General features: G+C 43.4%; 1 long non-coding RNA gene across 2 annotated transcripts in view; it reads left to right on the top strand.

The window, feature by feature from the left end:
* The window catches only part of LOC102552091 (uncharacterized), a 69,584-nt gene that overhangs the window by 34,284 nt on the left and 23,099 nt on the right, over nucleotides 1-12,201 (top strand). For both annotated transcript variants that reach the window (XR_010057753.1, XR_010057754.1), the window contains one exon: nucleotides 4,271-7,405. This is a non-coding gene — a long non-coding RNA (uncharacterized LOC102552091). The remainder of the gene's footprint in view (nucleotides 1-4,270; nucleotides 7,406-12,201) is intronic.

Below are 12,201 nucleotides of genomic sequence, written 5' to 3'. Positions count from 1 at the left end.
TCTTTTTAAAGATTTATTCATTTATTATATATAAGTACACTGTAGCTGTCTTCAGACACACCAGAAGAGGGCATCAAATCCCATTACAGATGGTTGTGAGCCACCATGTGGTTGCTGGGATTTGAACTCGGGACCTCTGGAAGAGCAGTCAGTGCTCTTAACCACTGAGCCATCTCTCCAGCCCTGCTGTGTTGTTAAGTAGTGAGTTTTACTGCAGGCTTAGGAGTTAGGCTCTGGATGTTTGGTTAAGATATCACCATGTGTCACTCAGGGACAAGCTGTGAGTTGCCATGGCACGGTTGTTAAAGTGGGGGAACTCCACTTTTATTTCTGGCCTCTGTCTACAGATTCCCCAGGGGAAGTTTGCCGGCTAGCTCAATTCCTTCTTGAGAAGGGGGATTTATCGTTGTTGTTTTGTTTATTTTTGATTTTTTTTTTTTTTTGAGATAGGATAATGCTTGGAAGCTCAGGCTGCCCTCAAACTATGTGGTTCAGGCTAGCCCTGAGCTCATGATGATTATCCTGCTTCGGCCTTTCAAATGCTGTATCTGGGGGAAAGCTTTAATAAGGAATAGATATAAGAAAGTCTGAATTCAAGAAAAGAGTGCTTGAGAGCGTGAGAGAGATGGTGTGTCCGTCACTATAATAAAATACCTGACATAATTAACATATGAAGGAAAAAGGCTTATTTTGAAAATTGGTTTTAGTAAATGTGTGTGTGTGCACATGTGTGTGTGTGCACGTGTATGTGTGCACACGTTACAGCAGGCTTTTGGAAGCCAGAGGATAACTTTTGAGAGTCAGTTCTTTCCTTCCAGTGTGTGTTCCAGGATTAACCTCAGGGGCCTCAGGCTCGCCCAGCCTGCACTTACAGCTGCTCACCAAGTGAAAGGCTTATTTTCCCTCATAGCAGACCATTGGTTTCAGTCTGCGACCAGTTGACCCAGTATTCCGGCTTGTGCTAAGACAGCGCATAATGGCAGGACTGTGTCATAGAGCAGCTATTACTCCCCTGAGGGCAGAAGCAGAGCAGGTGGAAGGTCTGGAGTCCTTAGTCCTCCACAAGGACCTGTGGAGGAGCACTGGTTCAAACCACTGAAGGAGGGACTACAACCCAGGGGGTTAAAAGTTCTGACCCACCTCCTGCCGGCTACCCCCAGCATTTCCAACTTCACTTGAATGGTGGCACTGATGAGTGCCAGGGGCACACTTGTGTCCTGGCAGCCTATTGCTATGGGGATATGCAGCTCGCCTGACACCTCAAGTCTAGAGCATAATTAAGTATGACTTTTAGTTCTGAAAAAAAAAAAAAGGTCTGAATTTTAATTGGTGAGCTTCTGAGTAGGCAGTGTCCTTGACATTTGAGGACTCAAACCTTATCTTGGGGCAGCCCTTGGGAGGCTGACAGACACTGGTAAACTTGAGCCATTTTTTTTTCTTCCTGTCTTTCCATTACATAGAAGCACGATATTCAATTAGCACAGGAGAGCTTTTGTTTTTCTAATCCAGAGGGCCAAATTCAAACTTAAGTTTTGCAGAGAATACAGCAAAGGAGATATTGCCCCACATTTCTGTGTCCATTTTATTTTCTCTTTATTGATGACCAGGATATCTAACAGGCATGAAGCCTCCAAGCTCTCTTGGATCTCTTGCTTCATAGCTCCTCTGCCCGCCTGTGACCTGTGCAGGCCTGTTTTTGCCGAGCTGAACCTGCTTCTGGCTCTGTTGCATCTGTATACTTTACGAGAGTGACCTCACTGTGAAGGGCAGTATTTTTCCATTACAAAAGTTTCACTGGGACCAGGGAGATGCTCGGAGGGTAAGGGCACTTGCCACCAAGCCTCACGACTTGTTGGGTCCTTAGACCTACATAGTGGAGGGAAGCACCCACTCCCACAAGTCGTCCTCTGACACCCACAGATGTACGGTGACATTGCACATGTGTGTATACACACTAAACAAATAAACAAATAAAAATTCTGAAAATTACTTTTGGCACACTTACACAGACATTCTGTTTTTATTACAAATAGCAGGTGCAGCAGAACCATGTGAATATTTTACAGATACTTTTCTCTATCCTTAAGCAGTCATATAATCGTGATATTCCCGTTTCTCAAATGGCATTCTGGCAAGCTTTTGTGGCTTAAAACTAGCATGATCGTGCTTCCGAGGTAGCTGAGTGGCAGAGGCTCTGAGCTCTGTCCTTAGCACCGCAACGCGGCTGTACTGGGCTAGAGGGCTTCTCTGCTCACATTTCACGTCTCAGGTGTGATAACTGGACTCGGGGAGGCTGGCCCAGTGTCTGGATGCTCACAGAAGCCTCTGTACTATGTGTCCTCAGATCCCAAGACGTCAAGGCAGCTGTGACTTACGGCTGCTGTGCCCCATTGGCTACTATCTGCAGCTCAGATTAATGGGTCAGAAAGGAATGTGGGCACTGGAGATGAGAGAACAGACGAGTGGCAGGCATTTGTGTAAAGTAGCTACCGAAAGTAAGATCATCGAGGTTCTAACAGCTTCCACAGTGTGTTCAGGTTACAGTGGCAACAAAGTGTCTTTCTTTAGAGACAAGTTCTCACTCTGACAGCCACGTGACTTGGAAAACACCATGCACCTCCGGCTGACCTCAAACACACAGATTCTCCTGCTTCAACCTTCCAAGCGCTGGTGTTTCAGACATGAACCAGCATTCCGCGTTGAGGTGTATTGAGAGCTGGATGTGAGAGGCCTGGCTATTCCATCAAAACTACGGTCTTTTCTACTGCACCATTTGGATTCTTGGAACGGTGACTTGGGTTACCTCTAAAATGTCCTTTCGAAACTTTTTCCTGGGTACTGGTCATATCAAGAGATGTTGGGAGGGGTGGAGACTGACAGATAAGTCAATGGGCAAAGGTGCCTTTCACCAAGCCTGACAACCTGAGTTCAAACCTTGGGATCCACAGGACAGAAGGGGGAACTGTTTCATTCATTCATTGTCCTCTGACCTCCACATGCCATGCATGACCACACATGTATACCCCTCAAAATATGTAATACATTTGTGTGTGAGTGTGTGATATGTGTGAGAATGTGTGTATGTGTGAGAGAATGTGTTTGTGAGAGAGAATGTGTGTGTATGTGAGTGTGTGTGATTGTGTGTGTATTTATTTTGAGTCTGTGAGAAGGCAATTAGGGAAAATGACTGGTATGCCTGCTTAGAACTCTCCTTTAAGGCCACATCATAGAATGAAACAGGCCAAGTCTCCTTCAAAGTTAAGGTTGCCTCATTACTGGACAAATGGTTGCCAAAGTCTTCATTTTTGGTTTTTTCCCCTAGATCTTTCTATGGCAGATCATTAGGTGCTGGTGAACAGCCATCTACTGAGACAACACTCACAGAAAGAGCCCACTTGGGGTCTGTATTAGTCAGGGTTCTCTACAGCAGTGGAACTTATATAATGGGTCTCTATATGGAAGTATATAAATGGGATTTATTAGAATGACTGTAGACTGTGGTCCAGCTAATCCAACCACGGTTGACTATGAATGGAAAGGCCCAGCATCCAGTGGTGGCTCAGGCCATGAGGCCCAGTCTCTCTGCTGCTCGCCTGTATATGCTGGAATCCTGAAGCCGTGGGCTCTAATGCCAGTGGAGGAATAGATGTTCTAGCAAGGTGAAGGCAGGCAAAGAGCAAGAGCTTCCTTCCTTCACGTCCTTCCACAGGTTTCCAGCAGAAGGTGTGGCCTAGATTAAAGGTGTGTCTTCCTGTCTCAAGATCCAGATTGAGGTGTGCCTTTTCCCAGCTCAAGAAAATCTGGATTAAACTGGTAGTGGTTCAAATGCCTTTAATCCCAGCCTTTAGGAGGCAGAGGCAGGTAGATCTCTGGGTTCAAGGCCAGCCTGACAGAGTGAGTGTCAGAATAGCCAGGGCCACAGAGAGAAAACCCACCTCAAACAAAAAAGCAAACAAAACGAACAAAAGGATCTGGGTTAAAGGTGTGTCTTCCCACCTCAAAGATCAGGATTAGATGTAGATTTTCATTTTTCAAATAAAGTAAAAATCCTCCACAGGTTTGCTATGTCTGGGATTTAGTTCATTCCAGATGTGGTCAGGTTGACAATTGAGAATGGTCATCACAGGGACAGAACTGTTATCTTTTTCTCATCCTATAACTTTTAAAAACACACCCGTATATTTTATCAGGCAGGATAGACTGGGTTATACTAAGGAAAAATAATCTGATTACCTTAAAACTGAAATCTTTCTGTCTCTGTCTCTCACAGCTCATGTTCAGTGCAGATGTGCATGAAATACAGAGCATTTTGCAGCTGGACGGATGTGAGTGCACACGCTGCCTCTAGTGCTCGGTTACAGCATGGCCTTATGACACATTTAGAACATGTATGTGCCGCGGGTAAGTGTGGCTGACCACTGCTGGCTTTAGGAAGGATCAGTACAAGTGGAGACTACCTGGAGGCCAGTGTTATCGGATGATGTTTCCTATGGATCTATGTCTAAATGACATCCCGTCGAGCATGAAATGCCTGCAGCCAGGAGGTACAATAGCTGAGTCGAGGCACTCAAAGGCAGCTGTGCCAGCAAGCCAGCAAGCAGTTCCCTTTGTAGACGAGGTTTGGGGGAGTTGTGCCCACTGTTATCCATGTGCTCACCTCACCTCACTCCGGCCTCTCTTACATTTCCCAGTATGACTAGTTCTCATCCTTGCTCTCTGTGCTGGGCGAGCCCCTGCTGAGAATCCAGGGTCTGAGACTTGAGCAGGTGGCGTGCCCAAGAGGTCAGACTAATCCAAATGATCAATACTGATGGATGCAGAAACCCACTCCCATGGCCTTCCCGGTTTTCTGGAATGGCAGCGACCTGTAGTTGAGAACTGCTGTGCCTACAGCCATCATCTCTAAACCAGACTTTCTGATTTCCTTCTGTGGCCAGGAGAGCATGCGAACACTAACCTCCCCCTGCTAATCTCAAGGGGACTGAAAGCCAGAAGAACAAGGTAACTTTATAAGGAAACAGTGTGAATTGACAGCAGGACTGGGTTTTTGTTTCCTGGCTCCCTGTCCCATGTCGCTTTTTATACAATGTTGCATGCTTTCCTTTGCTGCTACTGCAAATTACCACAAGGCCCACAGTTTAAAGCAACATAGATGCATTATTGTGGGGAGCAAAGGGACCCTGAGAGGGTATGTGCTGTTGCCATGGGGACAGCCATTTCAAGGACATCCTCCTGGTGACTTAAATTCTTGGGTAAAGCCTCCCCTCCTGGTCCAAGTTCAAACGTTGATAGCATGGGCAGAAAAGGTTCATCACAGCTTCCTCCCCTGGATATTTATGTCTTGAAGACTATGTCCTTAGAGACCCTGCTCCTGTTGAAATTCACTAACCCTGTCTCCTTGTTCAGCTGTGTATGACAAACATTGCCTCTTTGATTCGGCTGTATGCAATGGCCCTGCCTTCTCCTTCACTAATATATAAATAAACACTCGGAGTGGGCAAGGGTTGGTGTGCGGGTTTCCTGTTCCTCCACCAGAGAACCCAGTTCACACATCCCAGCTTCTCTGTCTACCTGTGTCCGTGTATCTGTCATTCCTTCCTTCAATGCTCCAATCAGCTTAGTCCCTGGAGCCATGCAGGTTGCAGCACAATATCTAATAGTGTGTGTGTGTGTGTGTGTATGTGTGTGTGTGTGTGTGTGTGTGTGTGTCTCATTTGGCTAAAACAAAGGTGTCTGCAGGGCTGTGCTCTTCTGAAGGCTTGTACATGTTCAACCTCTGGACACCCTCGAGCCTTGGCTGATCCAGGTCGCTCTACACCTCATCCCCCACTCCCCTCTTGTCCCCTCTTCTGTTCTACACTTAAGGACTACAGTGATTACAGTGAGCCCATCTGGATAATCCAGGATAATCTCCTGTTTAAGGTCAGTTGATTAGCAGCCTTAATTCTCCCTTGCAACACTATCACACATTCACAGTTCTCAATTAGGACGTAGGCACTCTGTCGCCAGGGCTACTATTCTGCTGGTTGAGGACCTGAAGGAGACGTTGGTAATAATTGTGACATGTGGCAGTGGGCATAGCCTAGGTGAGTCTCATCTGTAGCTATAGGTCAGGGCCAGTGAGGTGGCTCAGCAGGTAAAGGTGTGAAAGGTGGAAATTCACTGTGGAGGAAAAGAACAGGTTCCCCAAAGTTGTCCTCTGACCTCCACATGTGCACCATGGCATGCCTGCCTACACTCACAGACACGTGTCACTCCCCCCCACCCCCCACCACAACCACAACAGCCAGGTCTCAAGGCCAGCCTGGTCTACAGATGAAACTAGCAAGTTTCAGGACAGCCAGGGCTAAATAACAGAGAGACTCTGCCTCCAAGAAAATGAATTAAATTAAATTAAAATATTTAAAGTTATTTGTTTTCACCCTCTTAATTTTCTTTTTAAAAATTTATTCTATCCAGCTGGGCAGTCGTGGCGCAGGCCTTTAAACCCAGCACTTGAGAGGCAGAAGCAGACAGATCTCTGAGTTTGGGGCTAGCCTGGTCTACAGAGTGAGTTCCAGGACAGCCTGTCTCAAAAAAAAAAAAAAACATAAACAAACAAGCAAACAAGTTAATGTTATATATTATTATATATACTATGTATATATAATTATAATTTTAATCTTATAAGTGTTTTCTTGAATGCATGTCTGCGTACCCTGTGTGTGCTTGGTACCCATAGAAGCCAGAAGAGCGGGGCTGGGGATTTAGCTCAGTGGTAGAGCGCTTACCTAGGAAGCGCAAGGCCCTGGGTTCGGTCCCCAGCTCCGAAAAAAAGAACAAAAAAAAAAAAAAAAAAAAAAAAAGAAGCCAGAAGAGGGTATTTGATTCCCTGGACCTGGAGTTCTGAAGAGTTGTGAGCTGTCATGTAGGCGCAGGGAATTGAACCTGGTTTTTCTAGAAGTGCTCTTAACAGCTGCACATCTCTCCAGCTGAAGCTCCCTTAAATGTTCAAAGAAAACAGTCTTTTCTGAGGTCAGAAATTTCAACCTTTCCTAGCTATCACCAAGGGATCCTGGTGCCCATCCACCCTCATTGCTGTATGGTTTGAATATGTCCTCAAGAAGCAGATGTCAGCCTGGAGAGATGGCTCAGGGGTTAAGAGCACTGACTGCTGACTGCTCTTCCAGAGGTCCTGAGTTCAATTCCCAGCAACCACATGGCGGCTCACAACCGTCTGTAATGGGATCTGATGCCCTTTTCTGGTGTGTCTGAAGACACCTACAGTGTTCCCATATACATTAAATAAATAAGTCTTTTTTTTTTAAAAGAGAGAGAAAGCTTATGTCGAAAACCCAATTCCCTGATAATGGAAACGGATGAAGATGGATTTGAAAGGCCATGGGGCTTCTGGTTCTGCCCTGAGGTTGGTGCTGATCTCTCTCTCTCTCTCTCTCTCTTTCTCTCTCTCTCTCTCCCCACTCTTGCTGGGCAATGTTGTGATCATGCCATGACTCAGCAGAGATGTCCTGACTAGAGGTGGCCTTTCATCTTGGACTTCTGTGAACTTTCAGCCTCAGGATCAATAGTCAAATAGATTTCTCTTGATTATAAATAAGCCAGTCTTGGGTTTTGCTAAAGCCAGGAAGAAAGGTCAAGGAGAAGAACACTTGCTGTTCAAGGATGAGGGCCTGATTTTGATTCTGTAACACCCAAATAAGGGGCTGGGTGTGAGCTGAGGTAGGTGTGTGAACCAAGGTGGGGGTTGGTGGTGTTGGGGAGTGGGGAGTGGGGGCGGCACATGCTTTTAACCCAGAGCCTGGAGGCAGAGGTAAGCAGATCTCTCAGAGTTAAGGCTAGCCTAATCTACATAGTGAGTTCCAGGCCAGGCACTACTACACAGTGAGACCATGTCTTTCTATAAACAAAATCAAACAACCAGCAGGATGGATGTGGGTGGGCATCTAGGGTGGAGACCGGTGACTCCTGGGAACTCACTGGCCAGCATCCCAGTGGAAAACTGTAGGAGTGGATATTTGAGTCTATGCAACAAACCTTGCTGGTCCTTGTTTACTGCAGCATGGAGGCATTTGGGTGTCTGGACATCCAGGTGTCCGTATGTCCTCCATGACCCGCCTCACGAACACCATCTGTTTCCCTGAGACGCCGCTGACTGAAACTTTAGCCTCTGGGTTCTTTTGGATCCCATAAGCTCACACATCTTTTTCATTATTAACTTTTATTAGGACCTATTAAGGATATTGAGAAGGAACTCCCAAGACTGAAAGGGACCCCAAGGAAGGAGCTTCCTTCTTCCATAGAACTCAAGCTGCCCTTGAACATGGGATCCTTGTCTCAGGGTCTTGAGAGCTGGAACTGTAGACCAAAACCACTGCAGTCTTGAGTGTGTGTAGAGATCAGTGTCTGGGTGAATAACCTACAACTTTAGTCTCAACTACTCTGGAGGCTAAGGCAAGAGGATGGCTTGAGTTTAGGAGTTCATAGACAGTCTGAATTAATAGGCTTTATATATATCTATACATATTAGTAATATAATTATAGACTATACAATTATAGATTAGCATACATTATAAAATACAGTGTTGTATATATTATAAAGTATAATAATATATTAACATATTTTATCGAATATTTATTTACATTTCAAATGTTATCCCATTTCCCCATTTCCCCTTAGGAAACCCCCATCCCATCTTCCCTCTCCCTGTTTCTATAAGGGTGTTCCCCCACCCACTCCCACCTCCCCGCCCTGGCATTCCCCTACACTGAGGCATCAAGCCTTCCCAGGACCAAGGGCCTCTCCTTTCATTGATGCTACATATGCAGTTGGAGTCATGAGTCCCTCCGTGTGTACTCTTTGGTTGGTGGTTAATTCCCTGTGAGCTCTAGTGGGTCTGGTTGGTTGACATTGTTGTTCTTCCTTTGAGGTTGCAAACCCCTTCAGCTCCTTCAGTCCTTTCTCTAACTCCTCCACTGGGGACTCCAATGTACTTTCTCTTTTATTAGTTTGAGTGTATCTGGTTTTATGTGGAGGTCCTTGATCCACTTGGACTTAAGCTTTGTACTAGGTGATAAGAATGGATCGATTTGCATTCTTTTACATGCTGACCTCCAGTTGAACAAAAAACATTTATTGAACATGCTGTCTTTTTTTCCCACTGGATGGCTTTACCTCCTTTGTCAAAGGTCAAGTGACCATAGGTGTATGGGTTCATTTCTGGGTCTTCAATTCTATTCCATTGATCTACCTGCCTGTCTCTGTACCAATATCATGCAGTTTTATCACAATTTCTCTGTAATAGTTTGAGGTCAGAGAGGGTGATTCTGAGGTTCTATTATTGTTGAGGATAGTTTTCTCTATACTGGTTTTTTTTTTTTTTTTTTTTTTTTTGCTATTTCTAATTTGCAAGTTGCTCTTTCTAACTCTATGAAGAATTGGGTTGGAAATGGCCATTTTTACTACATTAATCCTACCAATCCATGAGCACGGGAGATCTTTCCATCTTCTGAGCTCTTCAATTTCTTGTCATACAGATCTTTCACTTGCTTGGTTAGTCACACTGATGTATTTTACGTTACTTGTGACTATTGTGAAGGATGTCATTTCCCTAATTTCTTTCTCAGCCTGTTTATCCTTTGAGTAGAGGAAGGCTACTGATTTGTTTGAGTTAATTTTATATCCAGCCACTTTGTTGAAGTTGTTTATCAGGTTTAGTAGTTCTCTGGTGGAAATTTTGGGGCCACTTAAATATACTATCATATGATCTGCAAATAGTGATATTTTGACTCCCTCCTTTCTAATTTGTATCCCTTTGACTTCCTTTCATTTTCTGACTGCTCTGGCTAGGACTTCAAGTATATATTGAATAAGTAGAGAGTGGGCAGCCTTGTCTAGTCCCTGATTTAGTAGGATTGCTTCAAGTTTCTCTCCATTTAGTTTGATGTTGGCTACTGGTTTGCTGTATATTGCTTTTACTATGTTTAGGTATGGGCTTTGAATTCCTGATCTTTCCAAACCTTTTAACATGAAGTGGTGTTGAATTTTGTCAAATGTTTTCTCAGCATCTAATGAGATGATCATATGGTTTTTATCTTTGACTTTGTTTATATAGTGGATTATATTGATGGACTTCGTATATTGAATAATCCCTGCATCTCTGGAATGAAACCTACTTGATCATGATGGATATTTGTTTTGAGGTGTTCTTGGATTTAGTTTGCGAGAATTTTATTGAGTAATTTTGCATCGATATTCATAAAGGAAATTGCTCTGAAGTTTTCTTTCTTTGTCGGGTCTTTGTGTGGTTCAGGTATAAGCATAATTGTGGCTTCATAGAAGGAATTGGATTGTGTTCCCTCTGTTTCTATTTTGTGAAATAGTTTGGAGAATATTGGTATTAGGTCTACAATGAAGATATGATAAAATTCTGCACTAAACCCATCTGGTCCTGGGCTTCTTTTGGTTGGGAGACTTTTAATGACTTCTTCTATTTCTTTTTTTTTTCTTTTTTCTTTTTTTCGGAGCTGGGGACTGAACCCAGGGCCTTGTGCTTGCTAGGCAAGCGCTCTACCACTGAGCTAAATCCCCAACCCCGACTTCTTCTATTTCTTTAGGAATTATGGGACTCTTTAGATGGTTTATCTGATCCTGATTTAACTTTGGTGCCTGGTTTCTGTCTAGAAAATTGTCCATTTCATCCAGATTTTCCAGTTTTGTTGAGTATAGGCTTTTGTAGTAGGATCTGATGATTTTTTGAATTTCCTCAGATTCTGTTGTTATTTCTCCCTTTTCATTTCTGATTTTGTTAATTTGGATACACTCTCTGTTCCCTCTGGTTAGTCTGGCTAAGAATTTATCTTGTTGATTTTCTCAAAGAACCAGCTCCTGGTTTGTTGATGCTTGTACAGTTCTTTTTGTTTCTACTTGGTTGATTTCAGCCCTGAGTCTGATTATTTCCTGCTGTCTACTCCTCTTGGGTGTATTTGCTTCTTTTTGTTCTAGAGCTTTCAGATGAGTTGTCAAGATACTAGTGTATGCTCTCTCCAGTTTCTTTATGGAGGCACTCAGAGCTACGTGTTTTCCACTTAGCACTGCTTTCATTGTGTCCCATAAGTTTGGGTATGTTATGCCTTAATTTTCATTAGACTCTAAAAAGTCTTCAATTTCTTCCTTTATTTCTTCCTTGACCAAGTTATCGTTGAGTAGAGCATTGTTCAACTTATGTATCTGGGCTTTCTGCTGTTTTTGTTGTTTTTGAAGAGACCAGCCTTAGTCTGTGGTGATCTGATAGGATTCATGGGATTATTTCAATCTTCTTGTATCTGTTGAGACCTGACTTGTGACCGATTATATAATCAATTTTGGAGAAGTACCATGAGGTGCTGAGATGAAGGTATATTCTTTTGTTTTAGGGTGAAATGTTCTACAGATGTCTGTTAAATCCATTTGGTTCATAACTTCTGTTAGTTTCTCTGTGTCTCTGTTTAATTTCTGTCTCAATGATCTGTCCATTGATGATAGTGGGTTGTTAAAATCTCCTACTATAATTGTGTGAGGTGCAATGTGTGCTTTGAGCCTTAGTAAGGTTTCTTTTATGAATGTGGGTGCCCTTGCATTTGCAGCATAGATGTTCAGAATTGAGAGTTCATCTTGGTGGATTTTTCCTTTGATGATCATGAAGTGTCCTTCCTTATCTTTTTTGATAACTTTGGTTGAAAGTCTATTTTATTTGATGTTGGAATGGCTACTCCAGTTTGTTTCTTGGGACCATTTGCTTGGAAAATTTGTTTCCAGCCTTTTGCTCTGAGGTAGTGCCTGTCTTTGTCACTGAGGTGCAGTATGTAGTAAAATGCTGGGTTCTATTTACATATCCAGTCTGTTAGTCTATGTCTTTTTATTGGGGAATTGAGTCCGTTGATGTTAAGAGATATTGAGGAAAAGTGATTGTTGCTTCCTGTTAATTTTGTTGTTAGAGGTAGAATTATGTTTGTATGGGTATCTTCTTTTGGGTTTGTTGAAAAAAGATTACTTTTTTGCTTTTTCTACGGTGTAGTTTCTCTCCTTGTGTTGGAGTTTTCTATCTATTATCCTTTGTAGGACTGGATTTGTGGAAAGGTATTGTGTAAATTTGGTTTTGTCATGGAATATCTTGGTTTCTCCATCTATGTTAATTGATAGTTTTGCTGGATAAAGTAGCCTGG

This window comes from Rattus norvegicus, chromosome 14 (genome assembly GCF_036323735.1).
Source record: "Rattus norvegicus strain BN/NHsdMcwi chromosome 14, GRCr8, whole genome shotgun sequence".
NCBI classification, from domain to species: domain Eukaryota; kingdom Metazoa; phylum Chordata; class Mammalia; order Rodentia; family Muridae; genus Rattus; species Rattus norvegicus.
This window is presented reverse-complemented; position numbering and strand designations above follow the sequence as displayed.